Source organism: Callospermophilus lateralis, unplaced genomic scaffold, assembly GCF_048772815.1.
Source record: "Callospermophilus lateralis isolate mCalLat2 unplaced genomic scaffold, mCalLat2.hap1 Scaffold_96, whole genome shotgun sequence".
NCBI lineage: Eukaryota > Metazoa > Chordata > Mammalia > Rodentia > Sciuridae > Callospermophilus > Callospermophilus lateralis.
In genome coordinates, this window is record NW_027517776.1 from 4,210,893 (window position 1) to 4,221,603 (window position 10,711).

Here is a 10,711-nt window from a genome sequence, read left to right on the forward strand (position 1 = left end):
CCATTGAGAAAATTAGACATCAAAAACAAACAGAAAAAGTCACAAGAACACAGAAAACAGACTCAATTTGAAAGAAATGAAAAGATTTTTGAACCAGAATAAACCAGACAATAGTGCTGACTAGAAACAGGCAAGACTCCGGGAGGAGCTGATCTGAGGTGTAGGGAGTGGGTGGCCATCATGATTTCAAGCATGATGCACTAGGGCAAACGGAGGAGAAGCAGAAGAAAATGATCAGGGCATATTAGGAAATGCAGAAGGAAGATGGGAACAAGAGATAGAGATTCAAGAATCATCCATGACAAACTCTGAGAAGTCTAAAAAGACACTAACAAGCAAAATTTGGTGAAAATTTTTATGCCTTCAAGTGATTGTTGTGTTGAGGAATTCTATCCCTTGCACCAGAGTTCTGGACTTTCTTTCTGGCATAAATGCCCTGCTAAATAATTCAGTGTAATAATTATTGTGTGGGTGTCCTGCTGTAGAATGGGAGCTGTTCTCAGGAATAAGACACCATGGAATTGTTTTCATCTGTTCATCATTTACTTGTTTCCCTAAGCAGCTTTATCTGTACTAGGTTCTGCTTGTGCTTGAACTACTTGAGCCAGTACCTTTGCCATAACAAGCTGAGGAATGTAGAACACTCCTCCAAATCCTGTTTTGGCAAGGGAGTTTTTCCTGGAGTTTTAGAGCTGTTCTCAGGAATAAGACACCATGGAATTGCTTTCATCTGTTCATCATTTACTTGCTTCCATAAGCAGCTTTATTTGTACTAGGTTCTGCTTGTGCTTGAACTACTTAAACCAGTACTTTTGCCATAATAAGCTGAGAAATGTAGAACACTCCTCCAAATCCTGTTTTGGCAAGGGAGTTTTTCCTGGAGTTTTAGGCTTGAACTCAGCTGCTTCTATGATCATTCAGAGCAACATTACATTTGACTAGATTTAATCATTTCTGCTTTGTAATGAACAACAATGTGAAATTCAATCACATTAATATACAAAGTAGAGGGAGTAAAATTATGTAGTGTTAATATAATTTTTAGGAAACATTTCCAAAAAATGAGAATCAGGATTATAGAGTAAATAATGGAGGCTTTTGGGGGAATTTTATTTTCAAAATTAAATAGTGAGTGAATGATTCCTTTGCTGTGAATAAGATTTTCAGTTTGATACCATTATATATATATATATATATATATATATATATATATATATATATATATATATATATATATATATTGATTCTTGATTTTTACTTCTTTTGCTTTAAGAGCCTTGTTGAGGAATTTGATTCCCAAGCCAACAGGATGGACAGTTGGGACTACTTTTTTTTTCTAGTAAGTGCAATGTCTCTCTCTGGTCTAATGCCTATATCTTTGATCCACTTAGAGTTGAGTTTTGTGCAGGGTGAGACATAGGGGTTCAATTTTATTATCTTACATATGGATTTTCAACATCCCTAGCCATTACAGAAATGCAACTTTTAGAAAATGGGGGAGAAAGCGATTGTGAAAATGATTATTGAAGATTTAAGAAATTGAGAAAGGAATGGGAGGAGGGATTTATGATCAACTATCACATAGTTGAGACATTGAGAAAGACAAAGAAAAATTTAAATCTTGTGTAGTTAAAGCATGCTCCTCCATTAGTATACTCTAGGGAAATTTAGGAGAACTGGATCTTAGACATATTAAATATTTATAGGACATTACTTCATTAAATATATTTTACTGCCCATATTAACTTTTTAGTTTACTCACTTCTATGCATTTTAAATAATTTTTATAGGTTTAAAAACAAAGCATTTTTAAAAGTAACTATTAAAACATTCCTTTTTCATTTCTAGAACATTGGTAAAATTAGTTGTGGCTTTCTTTTAAAGAGAATGAGCACAATTTCTTTGTATGTTAATGTTTATTTTTATATATGTGTGTATATATATGTATGTATTTACATGCACATATGTGGTTGGTTTACTCATAGAAATCATATAAGCAACCATGTTTTTAGTTTTAAAAGCAGAATAGGCTTTCTGATGATAGTAACTAAGCACCAATCTTGTACCCTCACAGGTGCCCTCAGTAGTGCTTGATTAAATCACTATAACCATTCTCTTTATTTCATACATTCAGTGGAACCTAAGAGTTTAAAACATGAACTCTGAAGTTCAACAGGATAGGTTAAAGCCACCACTTCGTTATTAAGTGAGATAAAAATGTTACTAATACTTCTAAGCTTCAATCTTCTCAAAGAAGAATAACAGGAAGATGCAATAGACCTAATAGCGACTTACTAGCTACCTCTCCACTCAAAATCTTTTCTACCCAGTGATTTTCACCTTTATTGATTTATCCAGAACTATACCATGAATCTACTCTTAGCTGTAAAGGAGTTTGGAAACCAAGCATTTTAAGCTGGGTTCATGGCCAATTTAAAAACACTTTTTTTTAAATTAGAGAAAGAGAATAAATATTTATTGATAATTAGAAAGCTTTCTGAGGATAATAATTTGCCCAAGAGGACAATAACATCCACTTTACAAATACTATTATGAGCACGCATGCGCGTTCACACACGCACACAAATACCACACAGAATCAAAAACATAATACTTTGTAGAGTGTACATTCATAAAATAGTATATGAAAAATCTTCCTCAATCTTCAAAGATTGGAATAAATGTCTGAAAAATGGATTGACTTAGAGAACAGTTTTCTGGACAATTGCATAGAACATGTATATAACATTAGCAGTGTTATTTTAAAGAATTCCAACTAAGTCACTAGGTTAAGTATTTTGGTAATGACTCCAGAAAAACTTTCCTATAATTTTATATGTTTGGAATTTAATCTTGGATTTCTTTTATTTTAATGCATTTGATGTCACTAAGAAAGTATAATAGTGTTCTTGCTTTCATATACAATACTTTTTAGTTCCACTTAAGTACAATATGATGTTTAATGACAATTGGGAAACCCTTGGAAAAGTCTAAATTAGAAAATTTAAGTTATATTTGATACTATTTGAAGAAGCAAATGGAATTTGGCTCTGGGAATTATTCCAGCCTACTGTTCCAGCTTTTAAACTTCAGTGGAATTCACTTTACAGAATTTTGTACTCAGAAAAACTTAGTTCCAGTGAGCTTCCCAACCTATACTGTGGTACTCTAGCTGATGCAAGTCGACTGCAGGTATTCAGAGAAGAGATTCCCTTCAACCACCATCCTGGGGCTGGTCTCCTAGTCCTAACACAGGCTTCTTCCTATCCCAGCTATTTGGCATAAAATGAGAATTATAAAAATCACTATATATATATTAAAAGTCACAATTAACATGAAATATTTATCAAGCACCAATGGAACTAATCAATATCACTTTAAGTACATTCTCCCAAAGACTGAAGATATCTGCAAACTCATACTAGATCACAGGAAAGGCAAATCTGTAATTTATTGTTTTCCAAATGTTAGATGTACTGCTTTTATGATGTTATGTCTTTCTCCCTAGTGAGATTGTGTACCTCAATGCAGGGACTGAGTGTCACTTACCAGGCTACAAAGTTGCATAAAATTGGTACATACTGAGGGCCTTTCATCAATAATCAACATAAAACACATTCTCTTTTATATTTATGATCTAGACATTTTTTGTACTAATAAATATCATCTGTGATATTTTGTTAAAAATAAAAGTTGTTCAGATATCTCCTGTTTTGTTTCTCCTGAAGAAGTTATATAGAATAATTTTGTAAGACATTTATTTTTATTTATTTGTTTTAGGCTTCATTTTGACATAATTATAAAAGCATGGAATATAATTTGTTCTGATTTAGTCTCCAGTACTTCCCCTTTTCCTCTCCTCCTTACTCTTCTTGTTCCCTTTACTCTATCCTACTGATCTTTCTGCTATTTTTTTATATAGTTAATGTGTTATGGGTATACATAATGATGAATTCATATTAAGTATGTTATTTTCCATGCACTCTTGTTTTTATTGGTTATGGATCCAATTTCATCATTAGAGATGGAATCAGGACTGATAGTCCTGCCCTATGCTTGTTGAACTTCCAGAGCTTAGAAGGGTCTGGAAAATCAGGTGTCTCAGCACTTAATGATTTACAAATGAGAAATCTGAAATCAAAAAGGTTCAGGTTTTCCATATAAGAAATATTTGTTAAATATCTGTCATATACTTACCCCCAGGCTAAATCCTGGGAATGAATAGGCAAATTAGAAATAATCGATGGGCAAATGCCTGTAATCCCAGCAGCTAGAGAAGCTGAGGCAGGAGGATCACGAGTTCAAAGCCAGTCTGAGCAAAATCGAGGAGCTAAGCAACTCAGCAAGACCCTGTCTCTAAGTAAAATACAAAATAGAGCTGGGGATGTGGCTCAGCATTCGAGTGTCCCTGAGTTCAATCTCTAGCACCTCCCCCACCAAAGAATTAGAAACAATCACATAAGGATTACTTGTGGTATTGTACATTGTGCCTGGAACAGAGCACCTGGACTAAATGCATTTGTACAAAAATTATTGAAATTTTTACATTTAATGGTGTGGCTCCCAATGCTCCTAGACTGAAGTAGATTCAAGGGGGGTGACCCTGAGGACTGATTGGCAGAGAAGGATTCCTTAAGGGTTTCACTCTCACTCTAAGACAACTAAAGTCTTGATTATTATCACTATGCAGAAGTGACTGAAACAGGAATTTGAAGCTTTGACTCCTTTTTAGAAGATTTTAATCTATAATTTTAGGTTCTTACTGCTAAATACAAATATCACTATGTTCAAAATTGTAGGGAAAAATAATAGTGGAAGAAGAGCCTTTTTTAGTTCCATAGTGTTTTATTATACTAGAAGTAATAAAACGTACTATATTAAGAAAATATGTGTATCACAGGAATGGCAAGAGTATAGGAAAGAGAACCCTACTGCCAACACTTCTAGTGTTCTCTGGTACTGCGTGGGGGAGGGCATGTAAAATTTTCCAAAGGATACTCAAGCAAGAATATAGACCCTGATCATGTTTGCCTGTTTTTCTTGAAAAGATTTCTGCCTCCAATATGTTTTGAATTGGTCACATGCATCATTATAGAGTCTTAGAAACAAAAAGTGCTGAATTCTTTTTCATTCACACTCATGATATGCATTCAGTTTTAAAAGAAATTCTATTGGGGGCTGGGGATGTGGCTCAAGTGGTAGCATGCCCGTCTGGCATATGTGCGGCCCGGGGTTCGATCCTCAGCACCACATACAAACAAATATGTTGTGTCTGCTGATAAATAAAAAAATAGATATTAAAGAATTCTCTCTCTCTCTCCCTCCCTCACTCACTGTCTCTTTAAAAAAATAAGAAAATAAATAAATAAGAAATTCTATTGCTACTACATCAGAAATGACATTGAGATCTGACTTTTCTCTCTCTCTTTATTCCCTTCATAAATTTCAATATCAATTCATGGATGAAAACTGAAGTAGTCACTTATTTGACTATTTTTCTCACCTCTCTTTTGGTCCTTCATACTACCATCAACTATTTTCATTAAACCACATTAAAAGCACATCTTTCTACTAACAGGGAAAGAAAAACTTAGAGCACTTTGTGCTACATAGATGAAAATACAAATTTGTTCAGGAGATATAAAATAAGCCATTTGCTTGATTAAATTTTAAAAGTTTAATAGCTTTGAGTTCCTGGCCCCTTATTCACACACTAGCAATTCTTCTCCTGGTGTAATTTAAATAACTGAATGTCCTAGCTCAGACTGCCATAACAATGTACCGTTGACTGGGTGTCTTAAGCAACTGAGATTCATTTTCTCTCAAATGAGAGAAATTTGCCTTTTTCTGCTGAACTGAAGTAAGCCACACAGTCATTGATTGAGGAGCTGGACAACAGTGTTATCATAGAGGCAGGGCTGTCTTGGTGAGGTTACATCTTGGAAATAAAATCTCACACACATTAAAGCTCATTTCTTGAGCTGAGTATGTAGCCCGGTGAAAGGGCTCTTACCTGGTATGTGTGAGGCCTAGGTTGCCTCCTGAACACCACACATACATAAGAAAAGTCATTTCTTCTCTAATGGGAAAGAACTAGTAAGATATAGAGGCAAGGTTAGATACTTATCACTACTAAATTTTTTCTAGCTAATGAGACAAGGCAGAAATGAGAAAAATGGGAGAACTGTTTTTGTGTTGCTGTCTATCATTTTGTTGGTTTGATTGTTTGATTCTTTCTCCATGATGTAAAAACTCAGGGAGAGAACAAAAAGTTTGGAGTTAAATGAAACAGTACAGAGCTTAAAAGTTTTTGTTAATTGTGTAGAATAATTACTTAGTATTTCTCTGGAGTCAAGGGCCAATATTTAAAAGATTTTTTCATGGTATAAATTAATAAGCTGAAGATTAATTCATACTAGAAAGAAAATAAACATAACTGAATTAAATTTTTTTTCTAGAGAAGGGATTTTCTGTGTTTAGAAAAATATACTGACAAGCCATTCAGAGTAAGAAATGGGCCACTAATAACATGGTTTGGGATAAGACCAAAAGAGGAGCTTTAAACTACTCAGAAATTGACCATGAGTGGTATGAGAACACCCTAGGAGAGAAGAGAGAATGGGAGAGAATCAACAGCCATCTCACAAAAATAAAGTGCTACCGGGTGCGTAGACTTCTTTCTCACCAGTTCTAGATTCTAAAGTAAATGCAGGAGTCAGATAAGAATTGACACATTAACGTGAGCAGGTGTGATCTGGATTTGCAAAATGTGACTTAAATATGGATCCAAGTGGGACTTTCTGCTTCTTCCCTCATGTGATAAACTGAGCTCAAACAAGCCAAGCAACAAAGTCTTGGATGGGATATAAACAGAAGAAATCCTGGATTTCCCCAACTCTTGCTGCTGTCATAGGAAGTGACAGTCATCAGGAAGTCTCAGGTGCTGACTTGGCTGCTATGGGTAGGGTGATTCATAGGGAAACAGAAACAAAGGAGTAGGTGCAGTGGGCTATTGCTGGAGAACCTGCCTTTTGTCAAATACACCAATAGTCTACAGGTGGTAGTTAATAACAGGGTTCCCATCAGTAATGGAGGCCCTGAGGCAAGATTGTATAGCACCAGATACCATGAGACAAAAACCTGCCACCAGGAGTCTACTGGCCCTGCACGACACCAAGCCTCTGATAGGAGAGAAGAATATGATTTGTAAAAATACCAAGGCTGTACTTTTCACTACCAAAGAGAAGGTCCTAACAGAAACACATGTATAAATGTCCCAGAGAAAAAGGAACTGCTACATCCATTGAGCTGCCCTGACTGAGCATAGCTAGAGCTGGCAGGCATCTGGCCAAATTTAAGGGAGTCAAAAAGGGGAGTTTTTTAATATATCTCTCTCATTGCCATGTTTATACCTATCTGTAGGAGCCATTCCAGGAGCCAACCCTGATAGTTTGGATTTTGTTATCAGTATAGGCATCTAAAAACAAGGCCCAATCCCTTGTCATCACAAGCGATTTGCAACTTTTAGAGGACCAGCAGAACAAAATCCAGACAGAGTGATCAGTATCTTAGGAGGTCACGGAAATGGTGATGTCTTCCTCATGTGACTTCACAACTAAGAACTTCAGACAAAAGAACAAGACATACATTGAAGAGACTTGGAAGGGGGGGTACTGAGATCATCCACTTCTGTGGGGAAAACTAGCAGGATTTGGTAAGAACATGAAGATGACCTCAATTTGTTTCCACAGTCTTATTTGGCTGTGTTATTTGGTTACATTTAATTTAATTTATTCATTTTCTGCCTTTTCATTCTCCTGATACTATTCCTCTTTCCTAGGTAGCTATAAAGTTGTGATATTTTAAGATCGTCTTCAATTCAACTCTTAGAAGAGAGCAGAGCAATGAGGTTAGGAAATCTGAAGCTGGTGGAACCCAGAAGGGAGAAGTGGCAGCTTGGGCACAGGATGCTCAAGTGGCAGCAGGAACGGTGCTCAGTACTCTGTCAGCCCAGCATGTGCTAATGAAAACAAGTTTTTAAATAATGACTTCCCTAAGGGGTGCTAATGGCTCAGTTTCACCCACGTGGGGCATTGTTGATCATAGACATAATCAGATGGGATCTTCTCAGACTTGTGTGTGTGTGGTGGGGGGGGCAGGCTGTGTTTGTAACAAGGTTCTGACACCTGTCTTCCTAACTCAGATGACTACCACAAGCTAGCAAAGATATGAAAATTGTTCTGATTAATCCTTCCCTTATTTAGAATGCTGTCTAGAGAAGACTGAGGAGGGGAGGAAAGGAAAAAGAAAGAAGGGAGAAAGACAATGCCCTGTTTTCTATTTTCTGGACTAATAAGTTATTCAATGCAGTCCTGCCATTCTGTTGTCAATATTACCCATAAATCAAAATCGGTCTTAAAATTTATTTAAACTTTTTAGGACATTATCTTATTGAAAATAGAAATAATTTTCTATCCCAAAGTAAAATATGAACTTCTTAAATTTCCATGGGAAAAAAATGTCCAAATGGCAAACACTTCCATAATTTTTGGAAAACCTCAGGTAGTCATGTCAATAAACCCCTGTGTGATCACTGATATTTTGATTATATCACATTGCCTTACTTAGATATAAAGTTCATCTCTCTCTTATTACATCAGAGTGATCATGGAAAATATAAAACATAAAAAAGTAAAAAACATGAGTCTAGATGGAAGTATTAAATAATGCATGCATTTTAAGAACACTGACAGAGGATAATTAATGGTACCAAGACTAGCAAGTAAAATTAAACCACCTCTTCTTCAGTTTATTCCAAGACACCAAGAAAGTGTTTTCACAGTTGTTAGGAGCTCCAGATGACAAGAAGTCCAGCTGAATAAAGAGAAAGAAAAAGTTACTAGTAATATGAGTTGGCATCAAAAGTTCTATGGAATTTCAAACTTAAGTAGATATCTTGAAAAACGGAAGTGTAAAAAATAAAATGAACTAGAATGTTACATTTTTTCTTCTTTAGGACTTGAATGGAACATTTTTATAGGCTTACATAGAAATTTTAACCAAAAAATTGATACTTAATGGGAATTCAGCTTACTCTGAAGAACTAACCTAAAATAAAATATTTAAATATGTAAAAAAAAAATTTTTTTCTCTAATGAAGAAAGCTGTTGTTCTAAGAAAAGGCAAGTTTCATTTATAATAAAAGCTAGGTTTATTATATATAATAGGATATAGTGAACATAAATTTAGGACCATCAGGACACAATAAAACAAAACGAGGGATTAATATATAATTTTATAGAAACTAAGCATTCAAATATTCTGGTTGAATTGATCTATCTAAAATAGGTAGAAGTTTCCTGAAAGTACTATGGATAAAGTTTAGTCTTGATCAATTGACTTTTACAATTATACAATTGCCCAGGTCATTTACATGGTGAGAAAGAACTTTAATAATTTGATTGATTAATGATAGAGGATTTTTTTCCCCTTAAAGTTACTACTACTGAAGTAATTTTTTTTCTTTTCTTTTTTCCCCCCTTTGGTACTGGTGGTCTAATGCAGGAGCTCTTTACCAATGAGCAAAATTCCAGTCCTTTATTTTATACATATACTTATATGTATAAAATACATGTAAGTATATACATATACTTATATTCCTAAGAGGAGACTGCTCTGATATTTTGAACTACATTACTCTAATTTCTATAGCAGTAGTTTCTCTCATAAATGAATAAACTCTTATACTTGTATGAGATCTCTGATGACCTCTTTACTCCTAAGCTCTAAAAGTTGGTTTGTGAAAGGATGGGGCCACAAGCTAGCATTAAAATTTTACTTTGGTGAGAACCAGCCAAACTTCAGATGATTACCTATACTTGTATCCATTGTCTTGCTACCTATTTCTTAATTTGTTTGTATTATTTATGTTGACTGCAGTTTTGTGGCCTTAATACAGCACAATGATAAGGTTGCCATAATGAAATATCAAACTGAAGATTACAACGCTTTTGCCTGGAAAGGTAAAATTTATTGAAAAAAGTTCACTTTCAACTACGATCTGTAGTAAGTTACCTTCATTTATTCATTCAACAAACATACATTGAGTTCCTGTTGTGTTGTAGAATAATGCTCAACATTGGCAATGCAGCAGTGACCAACTTGGAGACCAGTGTTTTGGGATTCCTGGTCTCCTGGTGGACCCAGACTACTAAAAACATAATTACATTGTACTGTTGCGTGATACCGAGTTTTGTACATAAGTTAAATTTTAGTAGAGGAAGTGATGTATCAAAGGTGAGACCCAAAGAAGGTATGAAGGTTATGTGGGAAAAGCACAGTGCAATGGTAGAGTGACTTTTATTTATGGAAAAAAACCCACAAATATTTCTTAATATACCATACAGCCTCTTAGTATAGAGAAACAGACCAAACATGCCACTTCTCTGTTCTTGTGGATTTGTATTCTCTATGGGGAGCAAATAAAACCAATCATAGACATTTAGATCAGTAATTTTACGTGGCAAAAGAGCTATGAATAATTAAACAGGGTCATAGTGAACATTTGTTTTCCTTTTAGCATTTTTTTTGCTTTGATGTTTTTTCAGGGGTTTACTCTGTGCACATGTAGTTCATAGACCTCTGGGGAAGCTGATGTCTCACCTCATACCTGGCATAAACCTAACCACTCTAAAAGTGATTTTATGTCTTT